General features: G+C 55.9%; 1 protein-coding gene across 1 annotated transcript in view; it reads right to left on the reverse strand.

The window, feature by feature from the left end:
* Nucleotides 1-22,194, reverse strand: part of JRK (Jrk helix-turn-helix protein) — a 222,333-nt gene that overhangs the window by 50,382 nt on the left and 149,757 nt on the right. The gene's annotated exons all lie outside the window — the stretch shown is intronic.

Here is a 22,194-nt window from a genome sequence, read left to right on the forward strand (position 1 = left end):
CGGGGAGGCTGCAAACACCTGGACAGTAGACCAGATGTCTGTCTGTCCGCCCACGGCCGAGGGTCCTGGAAACTGTGGCTGGATCTGCCCTGGGCTGCTGAGTCCGCAGAAACCTTCCCAGGTGGAAGCTGAGCCAGGTGTGCCCCCCAGACCACGCTGAGGCGGCTGAGGTCACAGAGAGCAGGAAAAGTGTGCACTTAACTCGCTATGGCAACTGTTAGGACGGGAGGAATGTATTTTCTTGATTCAGTTTTAAAAATACAAGGAACAGGGCTTCCCTGGTGGCGCAGTGGTTGAGAGTCCGCCTGCCGATGCAGGGGACGCGGGTTCGTGCCCCGGTCCGGGAAGATCCCACATGCCGCGGAGCGGCTGGGCCCGTGAGCCGTGGCCGCTGAGCCTGCGCGTCCGGAGCCCGTGCTCCGCAGCGGGAGAGGCCACAGCGGTGAGAGGCCCGCGTACCGCAAAAAAAAAAAAAAATACAAGGAACAGCGAGACATAGACGTTTAAGATCCATTACGATGGATCGTGTTCTGACATCACCTGGAGCCGAGTATGACTATTTAAATTCAAATTAAACAACGTAAAATCGGTTCCTCTATCACACGGGGCAACGTTTCGCGCACTAGGCGGCTATGGGCGTGGAAGCAGCCCCGGGGAAGGGCAACCTGCAGCCGTGGTCACAGAGCCTTCCTCCTGCTTCCCACACCCCGGCTCCACACAAGCCAACGCTACCGCCGCATCAACGGCTCATTTGCTGGCAAACCAAACACGTCTCTCAAGTTCCACTCGTGCCAGTTTTCTTGGTTTTTAAAGCCTACGTTCAGGTGACAACTTGGGCATGCATGTATATTTTGGAGAACTTGTCACTTTGAAAGGGATGCTGCTCTTGCGGCCCGCACACTCCCCTCCCCGAAGCGTGCGCCCCGAGCTGCAGCGGCGCTCGGCGAGGCGGAGTGTGCTTCCCGCCGCGCCGCGCCGCGCCGCTCGGGGCTGCTGAGTGCTGCGCTTTGTGTGTGTGAGCCAGGAAGAAACACTTTCTGCCCTTGCTGAGGTCACCACGGTTTGGGGTTTTCTGACACTTGCACCACACCGGCTCTTAAGGAACACGGTGGCCCACCTTAGCAATGCCACTTGCGGAGTCACGCGTCCTTCCCCAGCACGTGAGCTTTCCCTGACTCTGCACGGAGTTCTGGGGGGTCCGGGTGACCGTAGGCCCCTTCCCTTCACGCTCTTGCGTCAGCTGTAGCCAACACTCTGCCCCCTGCCTCCACGTGCCCCTGCAGGCCTGGCCTGGCCCTATTCACCTTGGCTGGACCTTCTCTATCCGGCCAGGTTTCGAGAGGTCGTCGCTCAGCCGCTCTCCTGAAACCAAGTGCGGTTCCCTCTTGCCCCGGTGCCCTAGGGGATTAGCTCACAGCAGGCTTCAGAGAGCCTCCCCCGTTTCCGCTCCTGTGCCTCGGCTGCTCCCGCGTCCTCTTGCCAGCGAGCTCTTCTGGCTCTCTGCACGGTCTCAGCCACGACCTCCTCTCTCGCGCGCCTGCAGGGACGGTCCCAAGCCGCCAGCGGGCCCCGCCGCGTCTTTTGGCTCACTCTCTGCAGCAGGTACCCCGTCCGCTGCTTCACGGAGCAGGCGTGACTGTGGGCCATGGGTTCTTCCAGCCTCCCGGCTCCTTCCCACACGTGCGCCCTCTGCGCGCTCCTGCCCATCGCTCCGCCAGCTCGCGGGAGAAGCGGCCACTCTCCCGCCGGGGCCGCGGCCTCCGCTCCGGACCCCGCTCCTTTCTGCCCGCGCCAGCCGGGCCTCCTCCTCCTACTTCTGTCCTTCACCGACTGGCTCCCCGCTCTTCGCAGATAAAGGCTCCCGAGGCTTTACATTCTTAATGTGGCACCGATGTTGACCCTTGATCTGCTTTTTCTAAACACTACCCTCTCACAGCTCCTTCCTTCCACAGTGACTTCTAGAAAGAGGATCTGTCACACTGGTGACAACATGTGTCCCGACTCACTTGAACTCCTCATCCTGGCAATACGTTGGTATCTCCCATCATCTGTCACTGAAAGTGGTCCTCATCGAATCACCAGACCCACGAGATCCAAATCTAGGGATTCTCCATATTCGCACGTCTTGACTTCCCGGTTATCTCACGCTGCACCTAACCGCCCTCCTGGTGCAGAGACTCCAATGTCAGGTTGCCATGGTGACTCTCAGTAGCTGACCTCTTGCCTCTCTTGCCTGCCCTAACAAAAGGGGCGCCCCCCAAGCTCCTCTGCTAGGATTTGAGTCGCGAGTAGCTGGGGGAGGCCGTTCCCGGACCCGGGCACGAGCTGCAGGCTGTGAGCGCAAAGCCCGTGCTTGGAAAAGGGACGTGCGCTCGGCAGGAGCCTGACAGATGCTGGAAATCTTCAGTCGGGGGCTTCTGGCCCACTAGACCTCTGGTTTAGAGGGTCCCGATGTGGCAGGGAGGGCCCTCCTCCCTGCTCGCCCCACGGCGCCTCCTCCTGGGGCCACCGAGACCCTTGGGAAGGTCCCCGGGCTGCCCGGAGCAGCAGTGTCCCTGAGCCCGACCGGGTCGGGGCCGCACTGGGCAGACGGGGCAGGAAGGGGCGCTGCAGACGCCGCGCCCGTCCCGACGCCGGGTCAACGTCACGGCGGAGAAAGGCTTCCTTTTGTGCACGGCCGTGACTGACTTTGCAGCTGTCGCCGGACAGCTGCATCTCACCCGGAAACTGAGAAAAGGCCGACCGTGCTGCCGTCCACCTGCTCGAGCTTCGGGCGCTGGACAAACGCACGCGCAGGGATTTGAGAGTCCGCCCGCGTGGGCCGCCCGGCGGGGGAAGCCCGCGCGTATCCAGCAGAGCCCCGTGTCTTCCGCCTCCTGGAAGCTGGCGGCCGCAAGAGCTGAAGGAGAGCGGCCGTGGGGCCTCCCCGATCACGAGAGGGCCGTCCCCAGGCTGATGCCCCACTCCCCACGCTGAGCAGTATTTCCTTGGCTTCAGGGATGTCTTATGCCCAAATCATTCTGTCTCCCCCACTGACCCTGGGCCCCCCCAGAGGTCAGAAGCATCGGAGCACTGCTCTTCACGGGCGGGCCTCAGGCCCTCGCTTCCCTCAGTACTGAGGCCCTCCAAGGTGAAGGGGGGGTCAAGCGTGGTTGTCGGCAATGGACAGAGTTACAGGTCTTGATTTCAGAGAGAAACAACGTGGAGACAAAATCGCTGCGGGGAAGGTTCGGCCTGGCTCTAATTTGACCCGCCGACCCGCCGCCTAGAGCCAAAGAGATGCCATCTCCCCGCTCCGTCCCCATTTCGAGGTGCCTGGAAAGTCGGACCACCAGTGAGCTACTCAGTGGAAAACGAGTTTAATGCAACAGGTTCCAACCGCCTGCAGCCAGTCGGCTTCATCAGGGCAGCCTGAGGCCCAGGAGCCCAGAGGCCGGCGTCAGGAAAGCGACCAGGCCCGAAATGCGGCCCCGGCTGCCCCGCCCGCTGCGGCCGCCCGCCCCGCCCCCCTCTGTGTATCTATCGTCTCTGTTTTCTTTGATGATCGGCTTCTGGTTGTTGCACAGGTTCTTCTTACAGCATGCCACGAACAGGAAGGGCGTGGGCTTCTCGAGCACGAACGACTTGCCCGTCTGTGGCGGCGGGCTGACGACCCCACAATACTTGGCGCACTGCTTGGAGACATAGAAGGTCCGCGGAAAGATTCCTGCCGGGAAATAAGAACAGAGAGACAGGAGTCACGTGGACGGAAAGCGACACCGACACCGACACCGTTTCTGTCCGACGTCTGCGGTGCCGCGTCTCGGAAGCCCCGCTCGCGGGGGGCGCCCGCTGGGGAGTCAGGAGCCGTCGCCACAGAGGAAGAGGACCAGGCCCTCGTGTTCAGATTTGCTGCCGGCCTGTGCGCGGGCCCCGGGCACCCGGGCCTGGCGGTCTCCGTTTGGGCACGTACAGGCTCCTTAGGCCTCGACTTCTCAAACGCGGGGTCGCTCAGGCCTCTGTGACCACGGACCGTCCCACGAGAGCAAGGGGCTCCCGGCCTCCCGAGGAGCCGCTGCCCGGGGCCTGGGTGTGGGCGCTGTGCCGTGGGCCCCCCGCAAGGGCGCAGCTCGGCGCGGGGTGACGGGGGGGGGGGCAGGCTTCCGACTCCACCTCATCTCGTACTTCCCCGCGCCCTCATCTTTCCACGCCGAGTCGTCGGGTCCGCGTGAGGCTGCAGCGGGGCGCCCCGCACACCTCCGGGAACGTGGAAGCCTCCAGAAGCGGCTGACGAAAGGCGAGTGACTCCTCTGGCCCTGGCAGGGCCGCTGCTGGGTGGCGCTGGCGCCTTCACACTCCCCCTCGGGAGAGAGCTCTTCCCGAGCCAGACGCCCTCGGGCGGGGCCACATGGCACAGCGGTGCTCTCCAGACCTTTCGAAGCCTGCACACTCCTCTCAGAACATAGTTTAAGCCCACGCCCCTAACCACGTACATCTCCTGTAAAAGCTACTCTGGGTGGGACATCTGAAGTCCTTAAAGCTTAGTTTTTGACTCAGAAGTGAACGAAAAGAACTCTTGTTACTTTCTTCGTACATCTCAGAATTTCACCCTGACGGACGGTCAACGTGCGCTGCCCTGCAACGGCCCCGCGGTGACCGACACGAGCTGGGTCTCCTCCACGGCCCGCCCGCCCTCCTGGCTCCGCAGGACTTTGCTCTTCAAATTTAACAAAAGGGTCGCTTTCATATTAGTTATTCTCTATTGAGGAAAACTAGATGGACCCTAAATCCTGAAAGTGTTCTACGGACCCGCCTGTGGAACCCCAGCGCTGACTGAGACACTTACTCACGGCGACAGAAGTGCAATACTGCACGTCCGCTTTGCAATCGGTGGGTCTTTCGCAGTCGAAGCTGTTCTCCTTCTCGCAAACGTGACACCTCAGCACGTCTGAAACGAGGAATAAAACGAAAACGGAATGTGGCGGCTCTCAGGTGCTGTCAGAGCAACACCCGCCATCCTCTCCTTCCTCCAAATGCGAACAGCCCTGGGGTCCCTGTCCTTCCAGCTCCCCACAGCCCGCCCCGCGCCCCGCGCCCCGAGCTCCTTCTCTCCTCCCTGGGCTTCCCTCGTTCACGCACAGGCTGTGTCTCGCTCACACCTCCACCCCGAGACCCACCGCACGAACCCGGCACGCACAGACGCTCGCCCCAGACACGTGCAAGCTCCCACCTGCACGTGGCAACGGCCCAGGCTCAGCTCCCCCACCCCGCCCAGACTCAGGGACGTGCCCCATCCACGCACACCACTGGCATCTCTCCTCTGACTTCTCTAGAAACAGAAGCCCCACAGCTCTGGAGCCTGCTCCCCCACCCCCTTCCCAGCCCGCTTCCCGGCCCGCCCCACCTCCTTCAGCACCTAGCTCCCCTTCCCCTCCCGACCCCGGAGCAGCGGCCCATGTCAGCTCCGCGTCACGGCGGGACTTGCTGCTGCGGGAGAAGCCGGCCACGCTCGTGCAGCTCTCTGTTCTCAAAGGCGGCCCCAGAAGGCCCAGTGACGGCTGCGCCAGGCCTGGCCTCCAGCCTGACCTCCCCCGGGAAGGCGGGGCCGTGGCAGGGAGAGCTGGGCGCTGGGGAACAAAACCAGCCATCCCGACCTGCTGCTGGGGGCCCCACATCAAGAGGCTCCCCGACGAGGCGTCCAGGCCAGCTGACCACCTCCTCCCGCTCTTTTGCCCACTGAGTTCTCTGCGCTACGACTGTCCAAACCCACCTGGGGCCAGGGCGGCGTCCCAGCGGGGATGGCCACCCCCGAGGCCGCACGGGCATTCCAGCCCCCACCTCCTCCTCCCAGCCCAGGAGGCCGAGGGCCTGGAACTTACTTTGCCTTCCAGACACGGTGACATTGGTCTCCACCCACGGCAGGCTCGTGACCAGCAGCAAAACAAGGAGGACCGTCATTTCCGGCGATGTCTGGCCCTGAGCGTGAGGAACGAGCAGGGCGGCTTGCTCAGCGCTGTGACTCCAGGGTTAGATCTGGCCCCTGTGCGTCTCCCACCATTCGGAGCCCTTCCCCACTGGACACTGGGGCAGACCCCCTCCTCCTCACCCATGGGGCCGGGGCGAGCTGGGGCCTCTCGGTGCTGGGCGGCCTGTCACCGCCACGAAGCCCCCTCTATCCTCAGGGATGTCACCACTCCCTGGAACTCTGCATTCATTCACCCGCGCCCCGGCACACCCGCCCGGCAGGTTTCCCCCACCGCTGATCCGAACTCCTGCTCCCTCAGGAGCCCCCACGGGGTCCCTCCCACCCAGCACCGCCGGCCTTCCTCCTCCACCTCCATCTCCCTCTCCATCTGCGGCCAGGACATCACCAGTGCACCCTGACCCCAGGGCACAGGAAGGCTTGGGTACCCCTGCAGCACCCAGCCCACCCCAGGCTGGCCTTGCCACCCCTGATGCTGAGGCCGGCTCTCCTCTCACCCAGCCTGCAGGCCTCACGCCGCCCCCGCCCGTCCACTCCTGCCCGCTCCCTTCCGGGATCCCCTCTCCTGCTCCTTCTGGAATGTTCCCCAAGTTCCACACCCGCCTTCGCCCTGCTGTCTGGCGGGTGGCGGGTCAAGGGGGAGAGACATTGGCCACGCGTCTGGGGGCGGCAGGGCCCTCCCGCGGAGGGAGCGGACACCCACCGCCCCTGTCACCCCGCAGGGCTCAGCCCCCTGCGGCCGGGCCGCGCACGCGCAACCGGTGCCTGGCGCTAGGGGAGAGGCTGCTCCGGGTGCCCCAGGCGCTCGCACCCTGTCCCTTCCCGGGCTGCACGGGATCGCGTTCTGGTTTCTCCCACGTCGTGGCCCCAGAGGAGCGTGGTGCTGCGGGAAGAACGTGGCTGTGCCCCGCCTGCGTTCTTCGCGCAGCTTCTCCTGCAGCCGTGCCTTTGTTATAGCACTGGCAGCGCCTTCGCAGGAATTCTCCTGTTTTCTTACAGGGGCGGAGCGTCCACGGCCTGGGTGTAAGATAGTGTATTTACAGAGCCTGCTTCGATGAGCCTTTGTGTTGTTTACAGCGTGTCATACTAGAAATAGGGCTGCAATTGTCCGTAAGGTTATTTCTTACGAGTGCAGGTACACCGGAAGGACGGGTTCCCAGAAATTCGACCGACAGCCTCAGGTTCAATGTATTTGCAATGTAGATGCACTTGCCCAACAGCTACATCAGTTTTCTCCTCCCGTCTTTGAGAAGTGTGAGTGCCCATTCCCACGGCATCGTAAAAAAGAATGCATTCTTGTCCATCCTTTGGGTTTTCACCAATCCAGTAGGTAAAAATAGTATCCCGTAGCATGAATTTGCAGTTCTTTAATACTGAGTGATGTTGAGCAAGTTTTTGCATTCAGGTAGATATGTGTATTCCTTTTTCTGGGCTCTCTATTCGAGTCTGTTGTCTACATGCACTGTGACGGTAGTCCATTGTCTGCCATAAAAAGTCAAAAAAACTCTTTTCCTATCTGATACAGGTCTTGGTATTTTTGCCAAGCAGAAGTGCTTGCTTTTCACGGCCAAAGATAAACAAAGTCAGACACTAGTTAAAGTGGTAAGGATGGATTTCGATCAGGAACATTCTATTTCAGTGGGGAAAAAAGAGTCTGCGTGAAGGGCACTCCACTTGGATTTGCACAGGGGTGACTGGGCATTTCAAAGGGAGAGTGAGGGAGGACGGACGGACGGAGGTGGTGAGAGGGGCTCAGTGGAGAGTCAGGGAGGTGAAAATTACAAAAGCAGGAAGGCACGGTTGGTCCCTGTGAAACCCACTTGGGTTTGCTAACTGGGACTTACCTAAGTTAAGCTCCCGCCCTCCCACGGAGGCTGGGAGAAGGGGCTCATCTTCAGGTGGCCCCTGGAACACAGTTCTTCAGGCAGGTACTTTAAGGCGGGGGGGGGGGTGGGATTTGGGTCATCCTAGGGATGCGGCCTTCACCCGATAGAAGCGACCTTAGTGTTTGCTCTAGTCTGTACAAGCCAAGCTTGAGGCCTGGTTGATAAAAGGCCCAGAGGAGCCTGGCTGGAGTTTGGTCAGGAGAGGGGCTTTATCACCATCTTTTATTTTATGGTTCTGGACTCTGAATAGTAGTTAGAAAAAAGCTACAGTAACCAAGACAGTGTGAGGCTGCAGCTGCAGAAAGCTTAGACATACAATCAACAGAACGGACTAAAGAGTCAAGAAACAGACCTACCCACGTGTGATTAATTGATTTTAGACAAAGGTGCCAAGCAAGATAACGCAATGAAGAAAGGGCCACCTCTGTGACAAATGGTGCTGGGACCTTTGAGCAACCAAATGCAAAAGATATGCCCCCAAATGAAAGAAACTTGTAAAAAAGAAAAGCAAAAACATAAACGTGACTTTCCCCTTACCTCACATCATATACAAAAATCCATTGGAAATGGATCACAGGTATAACTATAAGCTATAAAACTTATCTAAATACAAAGCTAGAAGACTTCTAGAAGGAAACAGGAACAATTTTTTTCAATCTTGGGTTAGTCGAAGAATTTTTAGATAAGACACATAAAGCATGAGTCACTGCAAGGCAAAACTGCTACAGTTTGTAGGGGAAAGAATGCTGATGCCTGTAGTTCCTTTTGAAATTAATCAAAATAAGATGAATTAAAGCATGGTTGGAGAGATGGATGGATACACGGAAAAGCTAATCAAATGTTAAGGGTGAACTTTAGGTGGTGGGTATCCTTGTATTTGCTGTAAATTCTTTCAACTTTACTGTTTCAAATAATTTATATAAAGTGCCAAGGATTAAAAATGTGCTCTACAGAGAATTCCCTGGTGGTCCAGTGGTTAGGACTCCATGCGTTCACTGCCGTGGGCCCAGTTTGACCCCTGGTCGTGGAACTAAGATCTCGCGAGATGGGTGGCGTGGCCAAAAAAAATTTTTTCTAATTAAAAAAAAAATGGGCTCTACGTGATTAAGCCCAGATTCAATCCATTATGAGAATCGTGACACAGAGCAGAAAATATTTCAACAAGAGGCTGAATTCACCTCCTCAGTTAAAGACTGAAGGTCCAGAACTTGACTGCGTCACCCTGAGCGTAGGAGTCTAAGGCGTTTGCAGAGTGTAGGTTAAACGCGCTGGGGGTGGTATTTAGAATGGTTTAAGATTGCTAGTCCCAGTCCTACAAGCTACAGTGACTTCTATGGGGATAGAAAAAGGAATAAGAGCATCATTAAATGAATGAGAATTAAAACAGGTGGCCCTTTGCACTGCTTCAGTTGTCCCTGATATGGCAAGGACTGTGCAAGAAGAAAAACAGTTGATGGGAGAATTGGTGTATCGAGGACAACGTAGCTAAGGCCTTCTTCTCCCGATTCAGGCAAAAGGTGTATTCTTTGGAAATGAAACTCATCATACATTTATAGTTTTGCCACAGACGAGTTTGAATTTGCCAGCATATGTGAAAACCCAGTAACTTTATTCAGTGCCACCTGGAAATAAATCACCGGAAGAGATCTCTGGAAAAAAGATCCTGGGGCTTACTCTCCACCCTGGATTTTGAGCTCCACCCACCCCAATTTTAGCTCCAGAGGTTACAAAAGGTTGTAGAAGGCAAAGTTCAGCAGCAGCCTGTAACCTCATGTTTCCTCTCTGTTGGGGCCACTAGTCTGGGAAGGAAAATGATGACCTGGTCAAATCTCTGTGCTGCTCCTCCACTGAGGGTGTCGGCTAACAGAAAGATAACAAAGTGTCGTATCTGTGGATTGCTTTTAGCAGGAAATACCCTCCCCCCATCTCCTCCCCAGACCTTCTGAAATCTGCCCCATCCCTGTGTCCCTCCCGGACCTTCTGGAACCTTCCCGTCCCCCCTCCCAGCCGGCGTTCTGCCCAGACCTTCTGGAACCTTCCCCTCCCCCCCTCCCAGCCGGCGTTCTGCGCAGACCTTCTGGAACCTTCCCGTCCCCCCTCCCAGCCGGCGTTCTGCCCAGACCTTCTGGAACCTTCCCCTCCCCCCTCCCAGCCGGCGTTCTGCCCAGACCTTCTGGAACCTTCCCCTCCCCCCTCCCAGCCCGCGTTCTGCCCGGACCTTCTGGAACCTTCCCCTCCCCCCTCCCAGCCTGCGTTCTGCTCGGACCTTCTGGAACCTTCCCCTCCCCCCTCCCAGCCTGCGTTCTGCTCGGACCTTCTGGAACTTTCCCCTCCCCTCCTCCCAGCCCACATTCTCCCCAGACTTTCTGGAACCTTCTCATCCCCCCTCCCAGCCCGCGTTCTGCCCAGATCTTCTGGAACCTTCCCCCACATCCCTGCGTCCTGCCCAGACCTTATGGAACCTTCAGGGGCACGACCTCAAGACGGGCTCCCACAGGCCGTAGAAAGCGCAGCCGCCGCAAGTGAGTGAGGAGAGGCCGGCCAGGCTCAGAGCCCAGACCCCACCCAGGAAGGGCGTCTCCCGTCAGGCTTTGCGCGGCCTCTAGAAGGTTCGGCCTGGCCTCGGGGCGGAAGCGCGTCCCCGGAGGCGGTTCCCTCAGAGCACCTGGTCGCGGGACGGTGTCCGGAAGGGGGAGATGGTTCCAGAAGGTCTGGGCAGGACGGGGGCGGCGTGGAGGTCTCCAGAGGGACCACACCAAATGCTGGGCAGGATGCAAGGAAACCAGATCGTTCACACATTACTGGTGACCCAGAAAAATGGTGCAGCCAACATGCAGGACAGGGTGGCAGTTGCTTTAAACGCTAAACAAGCAACTACCATAAGATCCCCAAATTTACTTCTCTCTGTTTTCCCCAGACAAATTGAAACGTGCCCATAGAAAACATATGCATGGCTTTATATGACAGCTTTACTTGTAATATCCCACGACTAGAAACACCCCAGATGTCCTGCAGTGGGTAAACAAACCATGTAACTTTCTCACCTGGGAAATTACTCAGCAGTAAAGAGAGAAAAATGTGATACATGCACTGACTTACATGAATATCCAGGGACTTATATGCTCAGTGAAAAAAGACAATCTCCCAAGGTTACATACCACACTGTTGCTTTTATATGCCATTATACAGGTGACAAACTTTTATAAATGGACATGAAATTAGTATTGCAGGGGCCACTGTTTCCAGATACGGCTGGAAAAGAGGTTCGTGTGTCCATATAAGGGATAATTGCAGTGATCAAGCCGATCTTTTTCCTCACTCTTGTCGATGGCACTACCCTGTTAGTCGTAATACTGTCGTATATTTTGTGAGATATTAACAAGTAACTGAGTAAAGGACTCGCAGGGTCTTTCTGTATTTCCTGCAAGTGCATTTGAATACACAATTATCTCAAAGTACACGTTTAATGGAAATGAAATGTTTAAACAAACATATCATTAATTACATTATTATTTAAATCGCTACAATTAGGAACTCAAGATTTTTGGGTAAACAAAAAAAATATGCTCTTTATTAGAGACATGCTTTAAAACAAGGACATGAAAAGATTGAAAATGAAATATAGGAGATGGTCTACAATTTGATTGTCCCCCAAAGGACCCTCTTATACACACACACAGGCTGAGTAAATATTAAGACAAGAGCGTTACTTATATGAAGAGCCACATTGTGTAGAGGCGAAGGGACAAAATATCAGAAAGACATTACAATCAAAATCCATATGCACCCCCTAACACGGGGTCAAAATATGTACAGAAGATACCTTGGTAGAATTCAGGTACTGTAGACAACTCCCTTATCCTAAATTTAGTTATCATCAACACTTCTCTCTCCACAGCTTCTAGATGCGGGAGCAAGGAGAAAACAACTTATCACAGCGATAGACCCGGATCAATCATCTTTTCCTGAAAGGAGCAGACAGCAAGTGTTTTCAGCTTTGTAGGCCTTTGAGTCTCTGTCACTACTATAAAACATTGTCTTTGTGCGGATGGAAGCAGCCATACAGGAGAAGTAAACATACGATCGTCCCTGTGTCCCAACGAAGCTTTATTTACAGACACAGTTGGTGGACAGGGTTTGTCCCACATACTCCTGTTTGCCAACCTGTGCTATAGAAGGTCTGAGCAGCCCCATTAACAAACTAGGAAAAATCAGTATACATGACAGCAGACCCAGAGATGACCAGATACAGCTTTTTACAGGGTCGCACATGACTCTACGAGGTTGAGTTTGTGCCATGACATAACCCAGCATCAACAAGTCTCCAATGGCTGACGTTACTTAGAGTTCCTTCTGTACTTCAGGGAAATTAAGCTAGAAATGATTAGTCAAAAGAGAACCAGGAACTCCCCAACTGCTTATTAATGATTCAGGGCATTTCTAAACGAATTACACAGAAGACACGCCGCAACAGAAATTGGGAAATGGTAAGGTCTAAACGATTATGAAGTTATGACAAGTTGAAAGTGTGGAGAAAGCAGCTGAAAAAGTGCTTAGTGCAAAATATATCACATCACAGGCATCTAGTAGAAGAGAGAACAGGGTGAAAGTTTTCTCAGCTTCCATTCAAGATGTTAGAAAAAGAAGAGATGATCCCCCCAGAGAAATGAGGAAGGAAGTATAAAGAGGATAGCAGAATGAACACGAGGTAAATTCACAAAACCAAGGTTGGTATTTTGGAAGGATTCGGGGTATTGGTAACACAGAAGGAGATCACAAAGAAGAAAAATAAAATTCTCATTGCCGATATCAGAAATGGAAAGGGAGGCATCAATCAGCCCTCACAGACCTTACAAAGAAAATAAGGGGCTGTTACGAATAGGCTCCCTGTGATAAATGTGAGATTTCTGATGACATGGACAAACACTTGGGAAACACTGTTAACCATAACACAATGAGAGAGGGAGTCTGAAATGTCCTTAATATTTTTCAAAGACCCTATGAACCAGAGATTCTATTGAAGTTAAAGCCTTAAAGCAATAGAAGGATACAGCGAGCTTATTGATGGTGGGTCCCAATAGAGTAAAGATTAATCTACAAATTCAAAGAAATTGCAGTCAGAGTCTCAGCAGGCGATAGCAATGCTCTTGGTAGTGGAGAGTGCAGGTCCTCCAGCGCTTTTCTTCTCCCACTAGCTTGCCTTGGCTATTCCCGGCCCTTTCCACCTCCACAAACACTTGAACATTTGGAATCAGCTTCCCGCGCACACACTCACACACGCACGCACACACACCACCTGCTGAGACTCTCACTGCAATTTCATTGAATTTGTCAATTAATCGTTACTTCATTGGGACTCAGCACCCTACACCATGCTGTATCCTTCTACTGGTTTAAGGCTTTAACTTGCATAGTGTTTTTGTACTTGCAGTGTGGAAATCTTGCACAAATCTGGTTGGATTTCTTCCGAGGTGCTGATATTTTTCTGTTTTTTGTAAATTTCACTTTCAGTTGATCAGTCGTTGGTGTATAGAAACACAATTGATTTTGAAGATTGATTGTTGAATACTGACCTGGTACCCAGGTCCCGTGCCTAATTCACTTGTTTTTCCCAAAGCCTGTGGTCTCTGGTGACTTGTAGCCGTGTAATTCCTGTCTTTCCAATCACCATGCGTTTTGTTTCTTCCTCTGGCCTAACTGAACCGACCATGAACTTGGTTCCACGGGGAGCAGAGGTGGTGACGGCAGGCATCCGCACCCCATTTTGACTCAGGAAAATCCTCTCACCCTTCTATTGAACTATCATAGTTTCTTTGAGACAAAATTCCCTTCTGCTTCCATTTCCTTACACTTTTCTTCTTAACTGGGAAAGGGTGTTGGATTTTACCATAAAAATTTCTGCCTGTTGATCAACATTCTATGATCTTTCCTATTTTCTTTGTTAATGTGGTGACTTGAACTAGTAGGTTTCAAACTGGAAGCCACATGCAATTCTGTAATTACTCCCCTCTTGTCTGTCGTCACACTTCCATGGTACATTAGTCCCAAATGATGAATGAATATTAATAAATTCTTATTAACTCAACTCCACACTTATTCAGAGTTCATTCACTTCCCCTTACTGTTCTTGTCCTATTCCAGGATCCCATCCAGGGTAGGCATGCATTGGGCGTCCAGCAGGTCATGTAGACAAGGGTTTTTTTGGCAAATGTTTGGTTAGTACCTTTGCATCTCTAGTCATAAGCGATGATGGGCAGAGATTTCCCATTCTTCCCCTTTCTTGGGTTTTGCGTTAGGCTTAAGCTGCTACGGTAAACGTGCTGGGGAGCAACCCCTCCCTGTTTGTTATCTGGAGAGGTTTGTGGAAGATTGGAGTGATTTCCCCCAGTCAGTCACACGGTACCCACCGCCCGTGACCTGCCCAACCTTCCAGAACCTCAACGCTCCCTGTGTCCTGCCCGGACCTTCTGGAACCTTCTCCCCATCTCCGTGTGCTGCAAAGACCTTCTTGAACCTTCCGTGATGCCCGCGTCCTGCCAAGACCTCTGGAACCGTCCCCGTGGTCCCGGGTCCTAGCGAGACTTTGGAACTTCCGCCGCCCCCCTACCACACCTCTGCCGTTTGCCCAGACCTTCTGGAAACTTCCGGGCACGCAGGAGTCGACCAAGCTGTAACCTAGGCGGTATCCTCCACATCCCCAGTGAGCCTGCTTTCCTGTTTCCCCGACACTAGGCGTCATCACCGGATCTTGTCGCTCCTCCGCCTTGGATCCTGTTTGAAACACTTCCGTGGTGCTTGTAATTGTCTAGCTCAGTTCAGACGCAGAGTGTCTCAGGCTGTTGCAGGCTTTTGATACGTGTTCTCATTCACTCGATGTCCTCTTGGAAGCTGGTCCTTCTGTAGTCGGTCACCATTCTTAGGGTGTGCCCTGCGGCAAATCCTTCCACCGTTGTTAGAAATTCGGTCGTGTGACTGTAAGAGAAGGGTTCCCGGTCTGGGCTTGTTCATGCTTACTAAGTAAGTCTGTAGGTGAAAGGTAAACCTCGTTCACATCACTCTAGAATTCAATTGTGTGAATGTGCCACTTTTAAAACTTGAAGTAGAGTGGAGGTCCAATACCATACAAGCTACAGGTGTAGAAGACAGAGATTCACAGTTGGAAATGTTATACGCCACTTACACTTATTAGGAAATATTGGCGACATCCCCTGTGCTGTAGAATATACCCCTGGAGCTTATTTTATGCATAATAGTTTGTATCTCTTGATCCCCTCCCCCTATACCGCCCCTCCCCCCGGGTAACCGCTAGCCGGTTCTCTGTATCTGTGAGCCGGTTTCTTTTTTGCTACAGTCGCGAGTTTTTGTTTCTTAGATTCTGCGGATGCGCGAGAGCGCACAGGATGTGTCTGACTCTGTCCGACTTTCCGCTCTTAGCGCGACGCCCTCCAAGCGCCTCCGTGTGGTCGCACATGGCAAAATCTCATTCCTTTCACGGCTGAGCAGCAAGTTCGTTCGGGGTTTTCGTGAGATGGCGTGGAAACTAGCTAACTGACCCTTTGGACACCCAATGAGTGCCACATTGTCCTTATCCATTCATCTGTGGGTGGACACCTACGTTGCTTCCATGTCGCGGCTACTGTAAATAGTGGTTCCAACATCGTTTTGCATCAGCGTGTTTAGTTTCTCGGGTATGTACCCAGGAGTGGAACCGCTGGGTCCCTCTCCGTCTTTTCCTCTTGGACACAGACTGTTAGTAACAGCACGGACCTGGGAGCAGGCGCCCCGGGACGCGGGCCCTGTGAGGTCCAGGCTTCAGGGAGAGGGCGGGCCCTGGCCTCCCGCAGGCGGTCCTGGCTGGCCTCAGGCTGCGGTTGGCATTCCCGCCCCGAGGCGGCGGCCAGCGGGTCCTGGGGCTCTGCGTGGGCGGGCAGGTGGGGCGGGGGCGGGGTCGCTGCTGGGGCTCCGGTTGCCTCCCCCAGCGCAGGGCGGAGGAGACGCGTCTGGGAACCTTCCTGGGGCGCAGGCTCCAGGCCTGGAGTGGGCATAGGAAGGCCCGGGATGAAGCGTGGAGAAGCGGGACCCAGCACCCAGGGGAGGACGCAGGCTCTGCTTGGGAACGTGCTCCGTGTTCAGGGCCACCGTGCGCTGGCCTGGCCCGGTGACGCCTCCGACCCGCGTTCTTCTCCAGCCAACACCGCGCACCCCCACCAGGGCAGGAGAACGTCAGGGCGGCGCTTCCCTCTCAGGCCCCTGGGCCTCCTGGGGCTGGGCTGGGCCCTTGCCCACAGCTGTGCCTTCGGGGAGACCTCCCGGCTTGCTGGGCCTCAGCACAGGAGGAGGTCTGCAGGGAGGGCTGCCAGGCCCACGGGGCGGTGACGTGGGGAGCAGGGCCCTGAGAAGCGTCTGGTGTCTTCATCAGCGAGGAGCCATTGCAAGAAGGCTCTCCTGGCCCGTGCACCTTGCTTTCAAGGCTGGGCGGTCAGGGAGGCACCCGGACTTCAGCGCAAGTACCGGAGCCCGTGGCGCCGGCGCCTCGGGGGTCGGCGGGGCGGCTTTGGGCTGACCTGTATGTCCGGCACCCGGCGGCAGAACGTGTAAGGACGCGGAAAGCTGGCACACGGCAGAGCCCCGACAGCCCCAAGGGCAGCCCAGGAGAGGCCGGGAGGGGGCGCGGGGTGGAGGGCACGCGGGCAGGAACGGGCAGCGCGAGGCCGACGCGCCAGCGCAGCAAGGGCAGAGGCTGCGTCTCCTCGGCCCAAGGACGGCTCTTACGCCATCCGGCGCTGAGCACATCGTCCAGCTCAGCCTGACGAGGGGCCTTGGCGGTTCTGACTCATGAGCCCAGCCGAATACGCACCGAGGAAGCGTCAGGAGCAGGGAACGGATTACAGCAGCGTGGCCGCCAGCGCTCAGGTCGTCAGCCCCCCTGCTAAACCCCCGCACCCCCTCCGTCCTGCCCCGCAGCCTGCGCTGCGGCGGCCTCACCGCCTCACCCCCAAGTCACGGTCAGGGCGCTGGGGTCCGTCTGGCACGCCGGGCGGGACGGGGGGCCTTGGGAGGCGACAGAAGCCCGGGCGTCCGTCGCCTGTTGAGGAAATGGGAACGGCGACAGCGCTACCCACCTCCCGGGAAAGCTGCCAGGCGTGGCTGAGACGAGTCGGGGCCCCAAACCGTGGCCCCCTCTTAGGCTTGGCTCTTAGGCTTGGCTGCGGCTGCGCGCTTGCTGGCCAGGGTCCCTGGGAGGCGGGGGAGCCCACAAACACACCCCGGTCACAGGCTCCGCCCACCCCAGGAGCGCGGGTTCCGGGGGGAAGGAGGGTGTGAGCCCCGAGCGCAGGCCCCGTGGGGGAGGCGGGGGCCTCTCACCCTCCTGCCTGAGGAGGGGCTTGCAGGCCACCCCCCCCAGCGACCCCGTCTTCTAGGCGTTCTCTGCGCCTCCGCTGCACCAGCAAGGCCAGACAGACAGGCCTCGGCCACATCTGTGCCCTGGCAGCCCCAGTGCCCCCGCCAGCGGGGTCTCTGCACCCCCCCCCGCCCCCGTGAGGCTGAAAGCCCCCTTGGGAGCCCCCTGCTGCCTCCTGCCTCCAGGCCCTGGACGTAGCGCAGGGCCTGGGGAAGAGTGCACAAAACACACGTGGCCTCAAGAAATTAGAGCAAAGCCCTCACCACTGCTTCCTGCTCTGGTCCTTGTAGAAAAGGGATGAAAATACCCAAGGTCCCCTTTCATCCCTTGCTAAGATAAGGCGCCTATCCATCTTGCTTGTTTGTTCCGTATTTCTTACCACGATGACTGACGGTGTTGAATTTCGTTAAATGCTCTTTCTGTGCCTATTGAGTTGGGGAGAATGTGAATTTTCTTTTCTATTCTACCGATGGGGTTATTGTCCTCTTACAATTAATTGACCTTTCGATATGAAACCAACCTTTTGTTCTTGGGATGACTCCCCCTCGTTCAGAATGTCGACTTCTTTCTATATGTTGCTGAATTTGGTTCGCTAGTCATTTGATGAGGGTTCCTGAAGGAGGAGGGGAGGGGGGTGAGCCTGAGTGGGCCCTGGAGAATGCAGGGCGCATGCAAAATACCAGGTGAGGGGCTCTGGGTCCTTCTCCATCCCCAAGGTGTCAGCTCACTGGGGGACGTCCTTGCAGTGCACCTCCCCTGCAACGGCGGCTTCTGCATCCTCTCTGTGTCCGCCCTCTGCCCTGCCTGGCACGCCCTGCACTTTGCTGGCCCAGCCCCGCCGGGCCTGGTCTGGGGCAGAGGACGAGTACTTTCTCTAGTGGCTAAGGCCACGACCCAGGGCTCCCTCCTCGGGTGACAGCTCCCTGGATCCCTGCCTTTGCGGCCCTGGTGAGCCTTTGACTCTGTGCCCCAGCCGCCTCCCATAAAGTGGAGAGAATCGTGGTGCCTGTGAAGGGACTAGACAAGTCAGTGTTTGCAAAGCGCTCAGAGCTGTTTCTGGCACAGAGCACGTGCCACGTGTTTACTGGTTAGTGGGCAAGAAGCTGTTCTCCAGCTCGGGAAGGCACTCCCCTCAAATCCTGGGTGGGGTAAGAGGGACATTTCTTACTTAGTACTTTTCATCTCTTTGCTGCACTGGATTCTGAGTTCCGTATCAGAGCTAGGTGGGTGCCAGGGCTCCGGTCTCTAGAACAGAGCGCTGGTCACCCTGGTTGAAACCTCCCCAATGAGGACAGAGTGGTGGCCACACGATGAGGTCCCCGGAGGGTGTCTGTGTCACCTCTGCTGCCATGCCCTGACCACTGCCCCAGTGCAGAGAGGCCCTTCTTGCCTCCCCAGATGGGGGTCACTTCCTGGGGGCCTGTGAGGACACCCCGTTCGCCTCCTGGACTGAGGCCAGTGCCCTGTCTGGACTGTTCTGGAACCCCACGGCCCCTTGGGCATCTGTGCCTTGGCCCCACGGCATCTGTGCCCTTGGGCCTCTCCACCGTCAGTGAATAATGGAACATAGCCACGCGTTGTATCAGCTTCTGTGCTTACACTCCCACTTTAAATCCCACTTCTTTCTCTAGGGTCCACGTTCCTTCCGTGGCAGCAAGTTCTGGGTAGCTCTTTTGGTGAAGGTCTGTGACTAGCAGACTGCTTTTGTCACTCGCCTTTTCTTTGAAAATGTTTCATGTAGCCAGTATACTTGAATGGACATCGAACGGATTTAAATCCAGTATGGATGTGGCCATTTTCCCTACACACCGCAAGTATGTTGTTCCGATGTTTTCTGACATCTCATGGTGTTGTCATGACAAATCTATTGGCCTCTTGTCTTTGATTTCCAGAGGCTTTCTGATATTTCTCCTCACTGTTCACGTGCTGCTTAAAATACAGTAGGATATAGGTTTATACTCTGGTTGTGCGTCTGTCTGGGGCTGTGGGTGTATCTGCAAGAATGTGTGAGCCCATCCACATCCTGGTGTAACTCCGGGACTTGCCACGTTAGTTAACACCCGGTGAACGGCATCCTATACAAACGCTTTGCACGTGGATCTCACTTTTTCCTTTCACGGATGGTCAGGTTTCTAACGCACAGACGCACAGAGAGCGAGCGGTCCTCGTACTGAAAGAAAATTGCATTGTGTCCATTTTTGACATTATGAAAATTAGTGAAATAAATATCCATTTCTATAGTTTAGACTCATAGGACATAATCCCACCGAGGTCAAGGACTTGTCTTTCTCACTACCGTATAGCACAGTGCCTGACACGTGGAAGGTGGTGAATGAAAGCGGGTACAGCCACTTTAAACTTTGGCTAGCAATCCTACCATTGTCCCACATTCTACCAAGAGCATACATACAACCACCAACCGGCAATTCTAGAACCTCTCCTGCAAGGCAGGCAACTCTTTGCACAAAAAAGCTGAAAAGCATCTTGCAGAGATTTGAATTGACAGTTATCGGGATGCCCGGTCTTCCCCCGGGGCAGCCACAGACGGAGAGCCTCCGGACACCGACTGCCTATTTAAATGTGCCACTGAAGGTCTTGCGGTTCGAGCAAAGGGACGGAGCTGATACTCTGAAAATCCTGCCTCTCCAGTAGCTCTCCAGAATCACAAACACGTCCAAAGTGCATTTCTGGGCTGGCAGAAAGGACGGGACCTCTTCAGGATCCTGAATCCAGGAGGGACCTGGCCAGGGAGGAGGGAGCACAGAAGCCAGTACAATAGCCACCAGGGGAGGGCTGGAAACGAGTCACCAAGTCTGGTGATCTGGTGACCCCAGTTAGAGGGGGGAAAGGATGAGAGGTGTAGGACACAAGTAAGATTAGAAATTGCAATCAGAACCCCACGGAAAGGCAAGACTTTAAAAACACTACAACAGGGCTTCGCTGGTGGCGCAGTGGTTGAGAGCCCGCCTGCCGATGCAGGGGACACGGGTTCGTGCCCCGGTCCGGGAGGATCCCACGTGCCGCAGAGCGGGTGGGCCCGTGAGCCGTGGCCACTGAGCCTGCGCGTCCGGAGCCTGTGCTCCGCAACGGGAGAGGCCACGACAGTGAGAGGCCCGCGTACCGCAAAAAAAACACAAAAAAACCAAAACATTACAACAACACTGGAAACCTGCCGTGCAACCGTCTGGGGAGGCGAGGAAGAAGCGTCGCTTCCTACGGCCGGGATGGAGGACAATATGTGCTTCCCCCTGAGAACTGAGAAAAGCCCCCCCACTCCACCCCGTGGTTTAGGATGTATGTTACTCATGTCTCAGAGGCAACCCCAGGCTGTGTAATTAACACGAAGAGCGGCCCTGGGAAAGTGATAACTCTTGGGCAACTGGAGGACACAGCCTCAAACCAGGCCCCAGCGGCACACGGAACATGGAAGATGTTCCCGGTCTTGGCACTGGGCTTCTTAAAGGCAATACTATTTCTACCTTGAAAGATGTGAAGAGGCATAAGAATTATGACGATTACACAGCAGACTGTTGAGATAACCTGCAAGACTTTTAGAAAGAGCCAGATGGACACTCACGCTGGAGAGGCATGGGAAATTCCAAGCAGGGTAAAGAAAAAGAGACTCCTACATAGGCTTGATACGGGAAAACTGGAGAAACACGGGAAGCCAAGCGACGATCCTGAAAGCATCCAGAGATGCTTTAAATTGGAGGTTGTCTCCAAGATGTGCACGATCGCTCCCAAGCCAAGGTCCTTCAGTGGGAGGGAGATGCGCTGAGGGCCTCGGACATGGGATCGGCATCCTGGCTCCGGTGGTACCCCTGCCGAGGATGCGCGTGAGACTCTAGCAGGTGAATGAACTCAGTTTCCTCGCCTGCGAGACGGGGGTGAGCGCAGTGGGTGCCCCTTAGGGCTGCTGTGAAGCTCAAGCAGACACACGTGCCAAGCTCCGCAGATGACACACCTTCACCCCAGGGTAGCGAGGCTTTCATTCCATTCCTGCCATCACACACCCTCCGCTCTGCACAGAGCAGGGCCACAAACAAGGAGACAACTTCTGAGCAGTGGGAGAAGAAAGCCCCATTTATTCGGTGCCGGTCGAGCCAGAAAGCTGGGCACTTCACGAGCACCGGTCTCCCTGTGCGCCCCTGAGGCCTGGTGACACGGTAACTATACAGAAGTCCCGGGGGAAGAGCTTGCAGCCCAGGGGGACGGAGGGCCGGGCCCACGTGGCAAGCCAGGGCTCCAGCTTGTGCCCGTGCGACCACAGGGTCTGGAACCTCCTCTCTTCTCCGTGATTCTCCGAGTCCCCCTCCACAGCGCCGGACTGGGGCAAGCGAAGACCACACCGCCGGCCGTGGTCCTCTTCCGCCGCGGGTGGGGTGGGTGGCGAGGGGCGTGCAAGCTCTTGTTCTCCTCCAGGGATCTTGCCGCCGAACAGATGCCATCGGGGCCGGCGCAGCCAGAGACACAGCTCCTCCTGCCCCGCGGCCTCGCCGGGACTGAGTACCTGCTTCTCCCCAGGCGAGGTGGGAGTGGGGAGGGAGGGAGAGTGGAGAGGCCCCACCACCCCCTCTTGCCTCTGGGGCCCCTTTCTACCTGGGGTGTCACCTGACCCCAGGTGGCATGGAACAGACACGCTCCTGCCAACTAGGAGAGCCCGGCTGGTCGTCAGTTGTTCAAAGCCTCTTCCACCCATGAGGTCAGGGTGGCCGCTCTGCTGTGGGGCACGGGGCACTGCACGAGGGCGGCGGGGCCCTCCAGACCGGCTCCGTTAAAGGGAGCACGAGATGGCCCCACGCCCTCCTCTAGAGGCTTCTCTGTGGTCCCCGAACTCCAGCCGGAGGCTGTCAACATCCCTACTGCACTCAGATGCGTACCATTGACCCAGATGTCCAAGCTGGCTCTTTGGTAGCTACTCTTCTAGCAAACATGACTGCTGA

This window comes from Kogia breviceps, chromosome 17 (genome assembly GCF_026419965.1).
Source record: "Kogia breviceps isolate mKogBre1 chromosome 17, mKogBre1 haplotype 1, whole genome shotgun sequence".
NCBI classification, from domain to species: domain Eukaryota; kingdom Metazoa; phylum Chordata; class Mammalia; order Artiodactyla; family Physeteridae; genus Kogia; species Kogia breviceps.